Consider the following 19,727-nt stretch of genomic DNA (forward strand, 5'->3'; position numbering starts at 1 on the left):
GAGCATATAAATGTGTGTGCAAGTACTGGTGTGCCGTCCAGGGTACACTGTCAGAAAAGATGTGTTACACACTTTTTGTGTTATTACTATTTCAACACATGTTGTGTTCAATTATCCAGTATATGTGTTAAAAAAGAGAAAAAAATTCACACGAGTGACCAGTACAATGTGTTAAATTATTCAATCATGTTACGGACTGTGCTGCCAACGTCATCATACAACTCTGAACTTGCCTCAAAGTGAATGTTTGTTGCTTTGACCTTTTGATTGTGACCTTGGAGTCGGAGTCCTGAGGCGAAGAAATGAAATGACCACCAGTAAGATAGCTTTTATCACTATTTAGCATTAATGCTGCTGCAAATGCCTGGCCGAGTTTGTGATATTTAGGCAGGGAGCTCTTGAAAATGTATTCACTGGAAAGCAACTCAGCGGGTGATAATTAACTTTACCTATCGCGACGGCTTCAAAAGTGCATATAATGTACTGGTTGTAGTAGTACTGGTAGTAGTGTTGGCGGTACACTACTAGTGTCATGTGTTTATGTTGGCTGTGAAATATGGACTGAGGTTATTATATAATTCTCTGGGTCTGCATCTTATCTGAGGCTCTGAGTTAGGGTTAGCTAGTTGGATGCTGTCACCAGTAGGGATGAGTGAAGCTAACCTAGACGAATGTTAGACATTCCCATTCCCTTTTTGAGAGTCAACAATAACGTAGCATTACAGCTGTTCACCATGATGTAATACATAGAAGGGGTTAACGTTAACTACATTTACCAAGTGTTTTGGACAAGGCAAGCTGAAGTAATTAGCATTTAGCGGATGGGATAGGGCCGTGTTTCTTCATGAATTCGGTGAATGTTAATGCTGGTTAACAGGTGCAGACAGTCAGTGGCTAACGGAACTTAGGTAGCTCAGTAATGTCAAGGCCACAAGTTCTTCACAAAGTTGACGTGACAAAAAGAGAGGATGGGGTTTAGGTTGTATTGCTTTCCATTATCTCTGTATGTTGGTAACTCCCTATGTTGGTTGACTAATTAGGTTGTGCAAAAAAAATTGGTGGTGAGGTGCTAAAGGCAGAAAAATAAATATTCAGAAGTCAGCTAGATTTTCCTGGTGAGGCTACAGCACCATTTTGTCCAGTAGGAGAGAGGAGGTCACATTTCCAAAATTACACAATTTAGGATTCTGTAACACAATTTCTCAGTTGAAGCCCAAAGGCATTTGTCCATATTTTGTAGCTAACAACCAACCAACACTCTTTTTGCTCTTTTACAGCTTTTCAAATGGAAGGGAGTGGGACTCTTGTCTTCCCAGATGGCAGAGAGATTTGTAAGAAGTTGCATCAACTCCAATTCTCCAACTGACGTCCGTCAAATGTTTAAATGATTTTAATAATTTTGCTTGTATCTTTCTCATTTGTAAGTCGCTTTGGATAAAAGCGTCTGCTAAGTGAATAAATGTAAATGTAATGTAATAAATGTTACCTGAATTTCATGCAATTGTTTGTTCATTTTGTGAGCATTTTAGAATTTTAACATACAAACAAATTGCATTTTAGGATAATTGTAGGGGAAAAAAAGTATAAACAACACATCTGTATTATTTTGTGTTATTTTTAGCACAAAAACCGGACGCACACAAGAAGACTCGTACGGAGTAGGAGAAACCGCACTACAGGACTGCGCCTCAAATCTTCTGACAATGCCAGAATTTAATCGGAGGAAAAATGTGATCGCAACGGCTATTAATCGGCTGTTGGGGAACACGTCAAATTAGTGATCAAATACTACAGATTTTGGCCTAGGAATCTTATAGGATTCTCAAAATTTGTCTCAGACGACCAAACTGTGGTCCAAATCGTACAATGTCAACCCGGCTTAACTAAAGATGAACAAATGAAAAACATAATGAATACAATACTAATATGAGAATACATTTCAGACATAGGAGAACAGTAAGCTTTTCTGGATTTGATTACAAAACAAGACCTTCTATAGCCTAAATAAGACCTAATGTTTATACACTAAATGATCGATATGGCTTGCTGTTTTGAAGGGACCTCATATGGAGCTAAGCTTTCCTCGGGCTCCTTTTTAAACCCCAGCATTGAAGTTGATGTTATTCGACCTTGCCACATGCTGTGCTTTGGTGAATTGATTCCACTGCAGTAATGTGCATTGAATTAATACCGTTACTTATAGTGAGTGTTTTAAACGCAGGATGGGAAGGTTAATTGAAACAGAACAACGTGATTGCATTCCTTTCACACAGCCATATCCATCTGCCATACCTCGACACGTCTTAACGTGCCTTAGGCGAAACGACAATGTTGCAGAGAACAAGCAAGCCACAATAAGCTAATAGGCTGTATAATTAACGGCGGGAACCGACTAGTATTTCTTTTCTTTTCTTTTTTTTTTTTTAGTTCTAGCTCTTGTGCTGGGAGAGTGGACTCACAACCACCACAGAACCACCTCCGCTCTCTTCTACACCGCATCTGGCCGCGCGCCACGAAAAGAACTGGTTTAGCGCTGCACGCGCTGGGTTTCGGAAAAGGCGCGCGCGCGCGCTCACCCAGTGACGTCGCTCTCCGGGGCGCGCGCTCCGCTCCTGCTTCAGTCTCCGGTCCCGGAGTCCGGTGTGTGAGAGGAAGAGAGTCTGTCTTTCAGCGTCCCGCCGCGACCTGTGAAGGAATCCGTGAATGAACAGCTGAGGCTGGGAGCAGAACGGGTTGGACATGAACCATGAAATGAAGAAGTGGACACCGAGACAAAGCGAGGTCATGTTAATGGGTGAGTTTATTTTGAAACAATATCACACACCTGGAACACATCCGACATCACACACTAGCTGCAGTTCTCAATGCATTAGTTCTAATCTAGTTTTATTTCTACACCTTAAACTATAGGCTACTTAAGTATAGTGTTTGTGTGTGTGTGTGTGTGTGTGTGTGTTTGGTTTTGTTTTATTTAAGAAAAACCCAAACAAACACTTTGGAGTGTTTTCTAGTGAACACACCTCTCCAGGCAGTGTTTAAGTTGTTATTATTTCAAAACATACAACACATTTATTGACATGGTTTCCTATGTGTGTACCCCGCGCGCTCCAGGAGGACAATATGAGACAAAAAAGTCATACAAACCACAATGCGACCGGGTGCTTGTTGCATCTCTCGGATTGTTAAAACACACGGAAACACTTTCTTTCAGTAAACTGCGACAAAACCACGAGAGCACGAGCGCCTCAGACCGTTAAAGGTAAGCACATATTGCGCGCGCGCGCGTTTATTGTCAGCGCGTCTTGTCTAATTAGGAAATAACCATGCGAAGGCAGCTGATTATTATTTTGTGTGTGTGTGAGTTTTGTGTACTAGAAAAGAAATGAACCGGTTTTTCACTCAGTAGCCTATCAGTGTTGAAGTATTGATCTGAAACACAGCGTCACAATTACTGCGTAATTTCCTAAAAACATATCATATCAAATTGCTGAGCCCGTGGTAAAGCCTGGGACCTGATTAAAGATTTGTGTTTGGTGCGTCGTCTGCATGCAGTGATTCATCAGATTCAGATAACACACACACACACACACCCACACACACACACACACACACACACAGACAGAAAGAGTCATCAGCAGCGACAGGATGTTCAGGTCAGCATGTTCTCATGCATCCCACAAAAAATATATATATATTGATTAGTATGACATGTTATTAGATTGCATCCTTATTCTATAACTATTATGGGAACTATGAACAAATGATATATTAGGTCCTGCTTATTAAATAGGATATTTGCAATAAATGATACTGAGGCAAAGCTACTAAAGCGCTTCAGCTTGGTGCATATACCCACCACTGCACTGCAAGCACGTCCACATGTTATCGCTGGCTGTGCCAAGTGTAATGAGAATCAGGATCACCTGATTAACTTCCCTTTCATCTGCCCAAAATATTGAAGTGGAGTTGTCTTTAAGTTGTATCGTCACTGCCAAAGTCTAGCAGGATTAATGTGAGTATGTGCTGACATTTTGCCAGTGACCGTTCTTGGAGTGGGCTGTATGAAATGTTTCATCTACCTGAGAGAGAGAGAGAGAGAGAGAGAGAGAGAGAGAGAGAGAGATGAAGAACTGGAGGATAATGGAGAGGCGAGTCCTTGGTGTGATTTAGGGAATCTGGGATAAATAGATAGAGAAAGAAACATGAAGGTGGTGCAAATGGTGGATGATGCAAATAACCAGGTGCAGAGTTGTATATGATCAGGCTTTTTTTTCCCTTTTCAGTAGGAAGATGTTATCCAGGATTAACCCGTTTTCTCTGCCGGTTCTCACGGAGTCACATTGTTCTTCTCCGTGTCACGCTTTAAATTTAAATTCTGTTTCCTGGCAAAAAAGCGTCTTTGACCCAATTTAAATGTATTAAAGTTCTTATTAAAAAAAGTGTGTATATATATATATAGGGAAATAAAATATTATCCTGTTTTATCACAGGGATCATTTGCACGTACTGTATGTGTGTGCTTGATTTTGTATATTGGATTTTTTTAGTGCTCTCATCAGGCAATTAAGGCTAGAAGGTCACACAGAATCCTTTGTTAATCTAGGTTTTCAGTGCTCAGGTAACATTTACAAAATCCAATATTTGACAGTACACACACACACACACGAACACACTGCAGCTTTGACACTACAGGACATCATCATGTGATTTGAGCTCATAATATCATTCCTCTGTGGGTAAGTAGTTGTTGTTTTTTTCAGGATACAGAAATTGCAGTTCATATATTAAAGGTGGAGTCAGTAGAAGCTTTGTAATATGTAGAAATCTTTGTTCATAAACTAAAATATCTTGCCCTGTGATGAGTTGGCACCCCATCCATGGTGTCCCTCATCGTGTGCCCCGAGTCCACTGGGATAGGCTCCAGGCTACCCCGCAACCCTGTGTAGGATAATGTATGTAAAGTATGGAAAATGGATGGATGGATGGATGCATATTAAAACATCTGCTTGGAGGAAAACTCTTTGAGTTTCAAAATGTCAGCTAACTTCTGAAAAATGCGGATGCTACCTTTAAACCAAACTGGTGGTAAAACAGACAACAGCTGCAATTCCTAATGTTCTCCCTGTAGTCCTGTATGTTTCATCTGGGATCTCTGGCTTCCTCTGACTGGCCAAAAAACATGCCGGTAGGTGACTGACGTTCCATCACGGCTGTATTCCAGCCTCAGGTCCAGTGTTCTCAGGTTAGTCTCCGGATTTCCAGTGACCGTGACCAGGATTAAGCGGTTTCTGAAGATGAATGAATGAATGATCCGCACAGTCACTGAAAGATGAGTATTTATTTCATGTTTCAGTTCAGCTGCTTCATCAGGAACATCGTCCTGCTCTGGTAATGTTTCCGTTCTCTTCGGCTCTATCAGAGACTTTGACTGCGTACCTGAGAGCTTGACTCTCTGTTGGGTCTCTCATAAATATTAATGGACAGCTTATTGTGAGCATTAGAGCTTGTCAGTGGCTCAGGGGTGAGCCCACTCGCTGATCTGTCAGGACTGATTTGACTTGTCACTGCAAATGAAAGGAGGCTTCAAAATAGCTTTCTTGTAGTTGTCACTGCTTGTTCAATCATAAACCCTTGCTTTTGTCTGAGTGTGTGTGATTGCTGACAACAAAACGAGATAGAGTGTGGTCCTTTCTTGTAGTGGTGCATTTACTAGTATTGTAGTGATGTTTTTTGTAGTGGATTGTTTGATATGAAACACCCTTTCAAATTGGATATCAAGTGCCTGATTTGTTTAAGATAGCACATCGGGATTTCCAGCATGTGTACATGGATTAATCGATACACCGCCCCGGAATTGCATACAGGATGCGTCTGCAGTTGGATACAAATGTCAATAAACCGCTGCTGGTCAGGCTCATTTGAATTGTAAGCTTGTTTGTACACTAACAACCCCTCATCTGCATGGTTAAGACTGCCAGTTATGTCTGTACTGGCTTGACTAAATGTCTCAATCCAGCAACCATTCTTGTTCAAACACACACCAGCACGAATATTTATGCATGCACCGCCTCCAAATGTGTAAGTAAATATTTGTTTTGTATGCACCAGGGAGCTCTTTCGCGTTCTCTCCCATCAGTTTCTATCTGGTTGTGTGGCTGTGACCTGGCAGCTCCTCTCTTTAACATAGCTGCAGAGGTAAGCCGCGGAAAACAGCCAACCTGTCATGGTGGCCCGTCTCCGGGGAGCAGAGCTGCACTCTGTCTTATGTGCGAGTACTCAGGGAAGTCTCTTTGGTCTTTGACTCCCAACCTGCTGGTGAAGGAAAACACACACTATCCTGTATGCCTGATCCCCGCCCACATCAATGTTGTTTTGGTTTAACACATGACAGCTAACGTGGGCTCGGACAAATAATGGAACGGTGCCAGAAATTTCTCAGCAAAACAAGAGGAAGCGTGTCTGTGTCCATATTAGAGATTACCTATGGCAGGCTTTGCAGGTGTGTGTAAAATCTGTAGCCATCATGTTTCCAGAGCTGTGAAACGTGCTGAGATTATTCGACCCCCCCTGGGTTGTGTTTATAGCTCTGCATAAGGGATTTAGTCCATTAGGAAATTAAATAACAGCATGTGCTAACTAGCGTGCAGTGTTTAATTGTTGTTTAAGCTGATGGCATACTGCACTGCTGGCTTCCGTCTCTTTTCTCACTTTGCCTTTATCCATTTCATTCACTCATTTCACACATACACATGGATGCACACTCACACACACTCACGGGGAGTGCACATACCATGTTTGACTGCTTTTCTGTCCTAATTCATTGCACATTAAACTTACATAAACATCACCGCAGTGTTTTAGTTCTTGCTTTCCACCTGTGTTAGAGGAGAACGTAAACAGCAACACAATACATCGATATTATTCTAATTTTATAGCTTGTAAAAATGTAATGGAACAGCATTTGGAATTGTCTTGTTCTGTGGTTAGTGCATGAGTTACTGTTTCTTTGGACTACTGCTACAAACCCTGAACATTCCAGCTTCGCTCTTTGCAACGTTCCATAAAAAAACATTTCCATACAGCGGCCTGGAAATACACTACACCGAATCGCAGGTCGCTGACCCGTCATGACTCATGCCTGCTTTCTGTCTATCCATCACACATGTTCCGATGGGAAACTGGGAAAAGAGTGGCAACCTTGAACTGACTGTACGGTATATAAATACATTATGTGCTTGCATTCCAGTAACCGTTTCATCACCTGTAAAACATATGCACTGTCTGAACCACCAATAAGCTGTTATGCAGTATAAATAAGGAATAAAACGTGACAGGGTGTGTTGTTATAGGAGGTACTGTGTGTACTGTTACCACCCTGAAGTTGATTGAAGTTATAATAAATCTGTGATTTGCTTTACAGATGGCACTACTGTCAGGGTTGCTGTTATAGAAAATTAATCAACACTTTCCAGCTAATCAGAATTGAGTATTCAACAGTGCTAAAGCAGTGGCGGCTCATCCATGGGAACAATCCCACCATATATATAAGCCGTTCTGATAAGACCTTATTCTCAACCCTATATATTTCAAATTCTTTTGAAATAGTAATGGCCTCTTTTGAGTGGCTAATGATTTAAATATTGTTACTCTTTTACAGAAATAAGCTGATGTTCAATTGATTTGCTCACCTTTTTAGATGTTGCACAATCTTGTGGCAGTGCGCTCATTGCCCCATTTGGCGCCATAGAGATGCACCTAGTGGTGAAAATGGGAATCACAACAAGTTATAATAGAGACCAATTGGGGCAGTAATCACACTAAATCTAATACATTTCCGCAATCAAAGGCAATGTGAAAGTGCGGACAGTGTGTCTGATGTACAGAACCATTTTTTATTGTAAGAGACACTATATTGCAAAGATTGGGAGAGGGAAGAGGGGAGTCGTATTCTTACATCAGAAAAGCATGTGCACCATGGTGACCTTGTTTCCCATACAAACAAAAGCTGAGAAAAAGATGAAAAATGTCTCCTTTTCCAATGTAAACTTTTGAGTGTATTTTGAGATATAGTTGGGAATGGAACTTTGCTGAATCTTGTCCACCCTGGTTAATGATATTGCCTCTACAGTACTGTGTACATGACGGAAAACACACCTGTTGTACTGAACACAGTTGAACAAAGTTACATCAAAAATGCTCAAAAATAGCCGCTAGACTCTATAACTGTATATTGTTAAATATCAACTGCCTATTACGTGGTTACTCTAAAAATTAGATTGTAGCCTGTAGCATAAGTTAAATGTGATAGCCTCTTGATTTAATTTTGTTTGAGGCTATGTCATTTTTAATGTCGTCCTTCCCCACCAAAATCTATGGTCATGAGCTGCTGCTGCATTGTGATATAAGAGAGTTTAATCACTGCTAGTTTTGTGTGTATGTTTAAGACTTATTGGATTTATAGGTCAGTGGTGAATGTATTGAATGTGCAGGACTGCTAGGATTTTCTTGGCTTATCATGTGTGACAGGGGATTAAAGTGTGGTAGAAAAGGGTAGACTATTGACTCAAGGGTTGGATGATGATGATGATGATGGTGTGTGTCGGTGTGTACTCCACCTGTGAGTGGTTTGTCTCAGGTGTAACAACACAGGCATAATTTATGATTTGCTAAATGAATACCAAGCATCATCATTAGATGTGGGTCATTGAAGAACATACTAGAGATTCTTTAGTTCGCCTCACCAGGAGAGGGTCAATTAAGCACTGTTAACATTCAAGCTTTAGTCCATAAGTGCATAACCTGCTCTGAGGTGTTTTCCTATGATTCATGAAGCATACTTTTCTGGGTCAAACTGTAAACAGCATGTGGCTGTAATGAAATTTTTAAACTGCATTTCAGGTATGTAACTGGCTGTGTATTTTAGGATCTGTAGCTGTGGTTGAATTCTTTCCCTCGTTGTCATACAGTGCACTACTTCAAATGACAGCGATTTAGTGGTGTCGTCCAACTCTCAACGAAGCATTTATCCATAATACACTATAAATCAGATACAGTTGAGTCTCACATAATGATTTCTTTCATTTAGAATTTTGCTTGAGGAATATTGCCAAATGCTAGACTGACCTCAAAATCTTTATAAATATAAATCTTTAAGTGATCTGGTCTGGTTATTTCATATAGTATACTTAGTGGGGAAAACCCGTTGTATATCACTGTGGCTGATGGATTCTAGAAAACAGCCAAAAATGATGAAATATATGGTTTGACCAAAATTGAGTTCTGCTAAAAATGTACTATGATATCTCTACTTTAAGACACAATAAATGGATTTTTATCAGAAGTATGTATAAATTTGGCTAGATTCTAACCTCGCTTTGGCTGTGAAAACCATGTTGGGTTAGGCAGTCATCTTGTCTAAACAAGTCTAAAACCTTTCAAGCTAAGCGTGATTTCCTCTCTAATAAGATAATGACTGTCAAAATGTCCGCAATCATAATAAATAAATGAATCAGCAATTATTTCCATGTGAACAGAGATCAGTCGAGTGAGGAGATGGTGATGAGGCTCATGTTTAAATTCAGAGTCACTTTTACCTCAGGTGATGAGACAGAGACTGATGAGAATGACGCTGATAACAAAGCGAGAACACATTTCCCCATTGTAAACATGTTTACAATTTATCAGTAGTGTTGTTTTCCCGTCAGTCGATTAGTTTATAAAGTATATGTACATGGGGTGACTTTCAGTCTAATTGGAATTAAAGCTTCAATTGTAAATTTCTCTGTTTTCACTTTTGAGGGTTATCAAATTTTAAATTGCTAGATCTTCTCATTGAGAGACACTGTCCCCTCCGAAACTATTGGAACGGCGAGGCCAATTCATTTGTTGGTGCTATACACCAAAGACACTTGGGTTTGAGATCAAAAGATGTATATGAGACAAGAGTTTTGGATTTCAGCTTTTATTTCCTGGTATTTACATCTGGATGTGTTAAACAACATAAAACATAGAACCTTTCGTGTCAGACCACGCTGTCTGACACGCAGTGTACAACACACTGACATCACCAAAATGTTGGTTTCTTCTTTTGTGATGCTTTTCCTGGGTTTTACCACAGCCTCTTTTAGTTGTTTGTTTCTGGAGTGAAATGCTACTCAGTTGGGTTATTGGTGATTGGTTTGGCCAGTCTAAAACCTTTCAGTTTTTCCACCTGATAAAGTTTTTGTTTAGTTGGCAGTGTGTTTTGGATCATTGCCTTGCTGCGTGATACAAATTCTCCTAATTAATTTGGATGCATTTCTCTGTAAATTGGCAGAGAAAATGTTCCTGTAAACTTTTGAATTAATTCTGCTGATACCATCATGAGTTACACCATCAATAAAGATTAGTGAGCCTGTTCCGGAAGCAGGCATGCAAGCTCAAGCCATGACACTACCTTCACCATGTTTTACAGATGAGCTTGTATGTTTTGGATCAGTCTTCAGTCTACAGCAAAAAAAAAAAAGAGAAAAGAATTGGCCTTGCCGTTCCAATCGTGACGGATTGGACTGTATGCAAAAGAGAAGCGCATTTCAGTTCAGGAAAACCTGAACTGAACTTTCAGAACTTGTGAAGGGCCACCACATGTATAAATACATACATATACATTATACATACATTATACATATGTATAAATATATTTATTATATGGCTGCCGCACATATAATAACATGAGGTCATTTTAAGACCTCGGTGAAAGAACTATAAAGGATCACTTTATACACCACTTCATTACAAGTGTATTGTATGAATTTAAAAGCTGTGTATAGCGATTTGAAGGAGCAGGTTTTGAGTTATTGCATTAACCTGCTGTTATTGGCCATTAGGGTGCCTTTGTCAAAAAGACCTGCCAGCCCTGGACACCGGAGCAGCCATAAATGCAAGTTCAATTCAATTTTCAATTCAGTTTCATTTGTATAGCAGTTTTAACATTTGACATTGTCACGAAGGAGCTCTACAGAAACTAGATTTAGATCCCTAATGAAAGCCAGAGGAGACAGTGACCAGGTAAAACTCCCTGAAAGGACATGAGGAAGAAGCCTAGAGAGGAAGCAGACTCAAAAATGAACTCATTCTCTTCTGGGTGAGACCGGAGAGTGAGATTAAGAAATCATTACAGTATACAGGTGTAGAAGAGTAAAGGATGTTCAGTGTGCACACAATGTGAGTCAGAGTCCTGTGATGAGCACAGGACAGTCTTTATGATTACAGCAGCAGTTCGTTCTTAGTCAGAAATCTACAGTATCCAAGGTTATTTTGAACAGGCAAAATAACCAAAATTTGACTATTGTGGATTTTCATAGCTTCAGTTTACATATTTGACATTCTTATGCTTATGCAATGGCAGGTCATGATGTGTTTTTGTGGCACTCTGAAGTAAACTTTATACAGAACAGTCTATATAGTGGTACAATTTTTCGATATAGTGTAGCGTGTTTTTAGAAGAGGTGGTGGTGAATAAGCACTTCTGTCTATTTAAATATGTGTAGATCTTAAAGTGTGTTTGTATTTGCTGAGAGTTGGTAATGTTGACAGTGAGGCAGCCCGAGTACATCCACAGCTCTTGGCTTTTTACATGAAAGAAAAAAAAGCCCCCTAGTGACAGCGGCAGACAGCGTTTTTCAAAAAATTCTGTTCCACTGTGGGATTTTCTTGCTGCTGTAACACATGCTGATGCAGAGAGATGTAAGATATGGGGACATACATTTATCACCCCAATCGCTAGTACCATCCCATTCTTTCCTCCTTTCTCTCCCTCATTGTCTGTCTCAGTATTGACCCACGTGTAAATCCCTGTACTTCTTTTTTTTTATCTCTCTCTCTCTTTCCATCCCTGTTTAACTCTTTCTCTATCCCTCCTTCCATCATTCTCTCTCGCTCTCTCTCTCTCTCTCTCTCTCTCTCTCTCTCTCTCTCTCTCTTTGTGTGTCCCTCACAATACAACAGGCATTATGGTGTCAGGCCTGTGCCGCTTTCTCCCGGGCGATCTCAGCGGGGGATGAGCAGAGTGATGCCTTACAGCCACTAAATGCTCTTGCTGACATCACTAACAGCCTGGGCTGGAGCTAAGTGGCCAGAGTTACGTGCTTTGGCATCGTGAAACATGACACTGAGAAGTAAACATTGCCGAATGTGAAATTAGCATTGTCAAGAGCAGTATTGTGTGTTTTCCTCTGGGCTTGTGAATGAGACACAAGGATGTGAGTCAAGCTGACTTCATGATCATAGAAAATGGAGAGAGAATGAAAGAGAGAGGGAGAGCGAAGGCTCCAAAAGTCAGAGAAATCATAGAAAAGGTCATGCGTTTCATTTCTTTCCATCTGTTCCGTACGTAAGTCAGCATGCTGATTGCCATCTCTCCAATTGGACACCTTTTCTTTCTAAACTCCAGGTAGAAGCAGTTCATGACTCTTTATCATGCACTCAAAGCCTGAATCCTGCAGTTTCACTCTGGACATAATTTGAATTATAGTTTACTTTTTTCCTTGCTCTGGGTCAACACCTCGAAGCCACTTGTTTTTTTATTTTTTATTTTTTAATTTATTTATTTTTATGTTCCAGTTAATTCTTTATTTATGTGAAGTCTACTGTTGTGACTGAGTCTGAAATGGTGTAAATATTCAGAAGTTTAATTGCAGATTTGATAATGTTGTTGGAACTGCCATATAATTATGCATTTCTATGTGTGGTAGTCTGAGAAAACCTGTCAGATGTTGCTGTGGTTGTGATGTTTTATTGGCAAAATGTGGGTTTCTCTGCTTATACCATCCTTTGTCACACCAACCACAAATTTAAAAGAAACCACTGTAAAAAAACAAAAAACAAACAAAAAAAACACCTGGCAGCTGTGCTTGCCAGAACTTTGTAGCACCGTTTATTATGATATGGTTAAATAGTTTCCTGCCTGTATATTTTATGGTGAAAGACTGTGTTTTTATTTACAGTAATGTGCAATTAAAAAAAAAAAAAACAGCACTAATGTAAATTGGAGGTCAGAGTTTTGCTGTAAAATTAACAGCCAAACCTTGTGTTTTCTTTTATAGTATTTCCATTAGAATATTTTTCCCATGCATTTTCTGGTAAAATGCTGACAGCTATGGCTGCTAGAGATGTACTGTAGAGATGTACTGTAGAGATGTACTATAGCTGCTAGAGATGTACTGTAAGAAACGGTATTGCCCTACCCTATACATCAGCATTATTTTATAACTACACCCACTGTACCCTGAAACAGTAAAAGTATTTTCTATAAATAAACAGCAGTTTAAAACCAACAAATTACTACAATGGCATTAACTCTAGTCAAAACACAAATTACATAGATCTACAGTAAACTATTTTACAAATGTAACTCACACATGTCAATGAAAAAGAAACTCCTTCAACAGAAATAAGAATGGAGATTTTAGTTTCTTTAAAAACCATGGAATATGCTAAAATAATACAGTTTATGGTCCAGCAGCTTCAGATAATGAGAGGTCAACAGAGAAAGAAAGGCTACAGTAACTCAGATAATCACTTTGTACAATTATGGTGAGCAGAAAAGCATCTCGGAATGCACAACACGGCAAACCTTGAGGCAGTTGGGCTACAATAGCAGAAGATCACGTTGGGTTCCACTTCTGTCAGCCAAGAAAGCTGAGGCTGCAGTGGGCACTGTCTCACCAATACTGGACAGTTGAAGGCTGGAAAAACGTAACCTGGTCTGATGCATCTCAGGCACACAGATGGTAGGGTCAGAATTTGGCACCAACAGCATGAATCCATGGGCCCAATCTTCCTTGTATCAACAGTCCAGGCTGGTGGAAGTAGTGTAATGGTGTTTTCTAGGCACACTTTGGTAAATGGTAAATGGCGCACCTATATAGTGCTTTTATCCAAAGCGCTTTGTACTATGTCTCATTCACCCATTCACACACACACACACCCACACCCCAGTGGTAGCAGAGCTGCCATGCAAGGTGCTAACTTGCCCTTCGGGAGCAATTTGGGGTTCAGTGTCTTGTCCAAGGACACTTCGGCATGTGGAGTCATGTGGGCCAGGAATCGAACCGCCAACCCTACAATCAGTGGAGAACCCGCTCTACCGCCTGAGCCACATCCGCCCCCTTTGGAATCATTAATACCAATAAATAATCACTGGAATGTCACAGCCTGTTTGAGTATTGTTGCTGACCATGTGTATCCCTTCATGGCCACAATTTACCCATCTTCTAATGGCTACTTCCAGCATGAAATCAGGCATCTCAAACTGGTTTCATGAACATGACAGTGAGTTCAGTGTTCTTCAGTGGCATTCCCAGTCACTGTATCTGAATCCATAGAACACCTTTGTGTTAATAAAGTGCTCCATGAGTGCAGATAGAGAGGGTGGATGGCTTCAAGTGCTTACAACATCATGTCCCAAAGCAGGTAGATCACTTTCTGTTGCCAGGAATTAGTCATTACTACACCACAGCGATAGAGTACAAAGAGAAAAAAGGCAAAATTTGAGGCAAAAAAAGATGAAAAACCCTCCAAAAACACTCAAAATGGCCTGCAGTAGTGGGGGGCACAGTGGCATAGTTTTTGGCACATATTCCTTGCACTTCCAGGGTTGGGGGTTTGATTCCCACCTCCACCCTGTGTCCATGGAGCTTGAATGTTCTCCCCATGCTTCAGGGGCTTCCTCCAGGTAGTCCGGTCCAGTCCAAAGACTGCTTTGTAAGCACAAATTGTCCGTAGTGTGTGGGTCTGTCAGTGTGTGTAAGATGTCCCGTGCCTTGTGCCCTGAATCCCATGAGAGAGACTCCAGACTCCTCTGGATGGATGGATGGATGGATGGATGGCCTGCAGGAGTCACATGTGATAGTTCCTTAAAATAAAAGATTAGCTGTTTAAACAGGTGGAATCAGGTGTGACTCCTGCTGGGTTGGAATGGAAACCTGCACCCACACCGCTCCACTGAGGATTGGATTGTGGGTAACACACACACAAACACACACAGCTCTGATGGGCCTTTGCACCTTTAAACTTTTAAAGAAATCAAATAGACAAAAAAGACATTACAAAATAAAATCAATTTTGTTGTTTACATAGCAGTACATTTTAAGGTGGGCAACACAGGGGAAAAAAATCTACTTTAATATGGGATTATGTAACTAACAAATGTCAAATTTGTTAGGTTTCCAAATTTTTATCGTAAATAACAGTGAATAACAGGATGGGTTTACATTAATATTTGTGGTGTTTTGCAGTTTTGGAAACCTTTTCCCCTCCATTTTTTTCATTCACAGTTTTTTTTTTTTGTTTGTTTGTTTTTACTGTTGTTATTTAACAGTATTTTACCATAAATTACACTGACATTTGTATTTATTTACTTTTTAATCTAGCATAGGCTACCTTCCTGCAAATGTCACATTTGATAAGCAGCCCATTTAACAAGTGCAGTGGTAAACACAGTCAGCCTAAAGATGTGTAAAACCTTGCTAAGTAAGCGTGATTTTCTCACACAGTGAATGTCACACTTTGATCAAATTGCTGCGTGTCATAGTGAAATGGACATAAGCCAAAACAGTTCAGTTGGTAATCAGATAACGGCTGTCAAAATGTCAGTGATGCTGCGGCGCTGTAGCCAGAGTAAAATCCTTAAATTCAGTTTTCTCACTTTTTCACTTTTAGGGGTAAACTGACTTTAAACTGCTAGAGCATTTGGTTGCAATACCTGCAAAAGGGAAACATATTCAGTTCAGGAAAACTTGCAGAACTATGTAGTAGAAAATCTCAAACGTTCACCATGTGAAGAGTTTTCCCAGGCTGCCACACATATTGAAATGAATATAACTTATACTGTAACTGCAGTTATACAGTAATATGAAGGCACAAATGGATTTTTTCAGACACAGACATTAGAGACTTATTCAAGAGCTTATACACATTGTACCGGTGGGGAACAGGAACAATTTGCAGTCCTCTAATGCTTCTACTCATTTTCCACTAGTCAGTAGGCCTAGAGTACAGCACCGTATAGCTACTAATACGTGTCCAGAACTATTAATACCCTAGTCGAGTAGCTGTGTCTGTTTTCTATCATGCAACAGCATCTGTGAAAGGAGGAGAAGTTCTCAATTGGATAAAGGGTGATTGAATCTAATTGAATTGTGCTTCATTGGCCAACAACCCAAAGAATGCAAGGAATTTTTTGCTGAATCAGTTGTTAAGCGCTCATTGTTGAGTGCTCATAGACATTAAATATTACAATTTAAAAAAAAAACAATGCCATCATTTTGACACTTAACAGTAAACACTACTAACAACAGCAGTAAAAATGGCAGAGCTTTAAGGTCTGATTTACCTTTTACTTGCCATTTGGAAAATCTGAAAAGTTCCATTTGGTCGGCTGCTTTAAGTCTTTTTAAATAAACAGAACTTTCCGGATTTTTCATTGTACTCAGTGAGAATGTTATCAGACACTACTGCTGAAATGCACTGCGCCAATAGAAAGCCAATTGTAGCTAGCTATTTGCCCTACTTCCCAAGTGGTATTCCTCTGTATAGAGTAAAAGATTGCAGTGTACTATTTATTAGAGATATATTATGCATTTAGGATGTAGCCCTTACAGTGTGTGTGTGTGTGTGTGTGTGTGTGTGTGTGTGCGCATGTTTTTTTCAAAATGTCTGGTATCTCAGACATCCCACCCTGCACAAACTCAATTCAGGGAAGTAGCTCCACCACCCCCATCACACAGCGCCCCCCAGGGAAACCCCATCTCACCCAACCACCAGCACCCACCTAACTGCAACCACCAACAACCCAAGCCCCCCAAATCGACCTCCAAGGATGTGTGAATACAGGACATTGGATTATGAAAGAAGACAATAATTTAACTGATCATACTGCAAATAATTTACAAACACAGGGACTTGAACAACGAAGCCTCCACATGAACAGATTTTAAAAAATGTGTTTAATTGTTGACATGTGTCAAGATTTCCCCTCGCGTTAAGCGCTAAGCACGCAGCGTGCGCTGAAACCCGAAGCTCGAATTGCGAGTGTGCGTTTCCAGGTTTTACAGTTACATTGACTTTGTTTACTTTTGACACATGTACATTTGGTATGATTTCTCTCCTGTCTCTGTCCCCGTGTTCTCAGTGGTTGTTTCCCCGTACGTGTCATCATTGTTCTCAGCTGTTTTGTGTTTCACCCCTGAATACATTTAGTATTAACCTCGTGTCTCATTGTTCATTGCAAAGTATTATGTGTGTTTTTCGTATTTGCTCCTCGTTTCATGACTATATTATATTAAATTATATTATATTATATCATTCAACTTATGGAGTTATTTTTCTATTCTATTACAACTTTAAGCAAGTCTACAGGGAGTTTTGCCTCATCACTTAGGACATCAGTAGAGTAGCTCCTTAGCAGCTAGTCAGCTAGTTTAAATAACGTTAGCTACGCTAATGAATGCATGGCACCTGTTAAACTCAGGTCAACATGTCTTTTAATCATTTAATTTGCAAACAGTGCAGTGAGCAGGGGTACATTTTAGTGTAGTCTGGGATGAAGTGCGTTTTGTATTTTCTGATTTTTTTGACACTACAGTGTTACTGAACTACAGTAGTACACTGAACTGAGAGAGGTTGACTGTAAAGCCCATCCTCAGACAAAACTGATAGGTCTTGATAGCAGAAAGGTAGAAAATCAGGATATGCTCTCTGTCACTCTCGCTACGTCGTGTCACTCGCTCTCTCTGTCTCTCCAGAGCCCGTCTACTATTAGAAATCTTCTGGACTCTCTCTCGCTCGCTTGCTTGCTCTCAAACAAATACATTTTCAGGATATTGTATATAATTTGCATCAGGGAGCCACTATCGATATGCGGGAGACTCCTGGAACGTCCAGGAGAGGTGGGATGTCTGGTATCTGACTTGAGTGATGACTTATGATGATATTGTGACATTTGCTTTTGGCTGGTCACTGTTCTGCATGATTTCTAGCTCCACCTGTATGTCTGTGTTTGGTATACTTAGTACCCTGGCAAAAAGAGTAACAACGTCCAGCACAGTTATTACGTTACATGGCACAATTAAATAACACAATGGGGGACTGTCCCCTGGAAATGCACTATGAAGATATGAAGATGTGTGTGAGAATTTGAACCTGATCGTTATGGTGTTTCGCCACATACTAGTGCCTCCCAAACTGCTGTTATTCAGTTAGAATGGAATTCTGGAAACTTATTCCGGAATTCTGGTCTGTGTGTGTCTGAAATGAGATCCTGGCTTATCTACCTGCTTTCCAGCTACTCCACACTTTGTGCTACTTCCCTAATACATAGACACATAATTTTGTAAACAAATGTAGATTTGTGTGTGTGTGTGTGTGTGTGTGTGTGTGTGCATTCTGCCTTGTGAAGTGGAATGATGTAGATAAGTGTGAGAAAGGGTGTAACTGGGATACTGCAGACACACACACTCACACAAACAAACACCCCCCCACACACAATTGATGCTCATCCCAGCACACTGTCCCACTCAGACACTCATTCACATTCTGTCCTGCCTTTTCTCTCCTTGCTTGTCTTCCTTCTGCTGTCCCTATCTCAGTGGTTTGCACCTCCTCCATTCTGCTCTTTTTGCCACTCTTGCTCTCTATTCCCGTCTCTCTGTCTGTCTGTTTGTCCCCTGCAGAGGTTGTGTTGTGATGGACTTTAGGTAAATGCTGTAAAGAGAAATAGCCCCTGTCTGTGTAGCACTCATGAATGTGTGCAGCTGCTGTATAATGGAGTCCCCTAAAGTCTAGAGCAGCATGACTCATAGAGTCTTCTGTTAACTGAGCACTGTGTCACACTGTACTATGTGAGTATGGTATACTCAACCCATCTCAATCCATTCATTCACACACACACACACACACACACACACACACACACTCGCCTGGCCACCGTTCCTGAGTAATGATCACATTCTGCCCACCTTGTCCACTGAGAATTGCAGGACACAGTTCAGTAACAATCCACCATTTTCTTGTCAAGTTTGCAGATGAGCATTACCGACTCTAACTACGAAGCTCAGAAGCTGTGATAGAGAGTGAGAGAGAGAGGAGAAAAGGAGGGAGATATGAGCAGCTTGTTCTGCTGCTTTGTGAGGCACGCTGGTCCCAGAACATTTGTGTCTTGGGAGGTGTGTCCGGTAGTCATACACCACGTCAATATCCTGTTTTACAATGTGAGAAACTGTGAAGTGTGAAAAACTGAAAATGGTGTAAACAATAGAAACTGCGTTGAACACAGACCTGCTGTTGAACATTACCCAAGCATTCTATTTCATATAAAGTTGAATATATGATGTTAAGTGGCTGACACTCATTTTCATGATTGTATATTCATTATGGTGTTTAGTTACAGTGTCCGACACTAATATTGGCACCCTTGGTAAATATGAGCAAAGAAGGCTGTGAAAAATTGTCTTTAGTGTTTAACCTTTTGATCGTTTGTTCAGAAAATTCACAAAAATACTCTGCTGTCATGGATATCAAACAATTGCAAATAAAACAAAAAAGGCTTTGTTAAATATAGGTGTGCAACAATTATTGGCACCCTTTTACTTAATACTTCCTTCTACCTCCCTTTGCCAAGATAACTGCTCTGAGTCTTCTCCTATAATGCCTGATGAGGTTGAATAATACATGGTAAGGGATCTGAGACC

At 40.4% G+C, this 19,727-nt stretch overlaps 1 protein-coding gene across 1 annotated transcript in view; it reads left to right on the forward strand.

The window, feature by feature from the left end:
• The first annotated feature begins 1,826 nt into the window (after window positions 1–1,826).
• Window positions 1,827–19,727, forward strand: part of htr2cl1 (5-hydroxytryptamine (serotonin) receptor 2C, G protein-coupled-like 1) — a 127,955-nt gene continuing 110,054 nt past the window's right edge. The window contains exon 1 of the mRNA XM_053629408.1: window positions 1,827–2,794. The gene's annotated coding sequence lies outside the window, so the exon portion shown is untranslated. The remainder of the gene's footprint in view (window positions 2,795–19,727) is intronic.

Source organism: Ictalurus furcatus, chromosome 7 (assembly GCF_023375685.1).
Source record: "Ictalurus furcatus strain D&B chromosome 7, Billie_1.0, whole genome shotgun sequence".
NCBI lineage: Eukaryota > Metazoa > Chordata > Actinopteri > Siluriformes > Ictaluridae > Ictalurus > Ictalurus furcatus.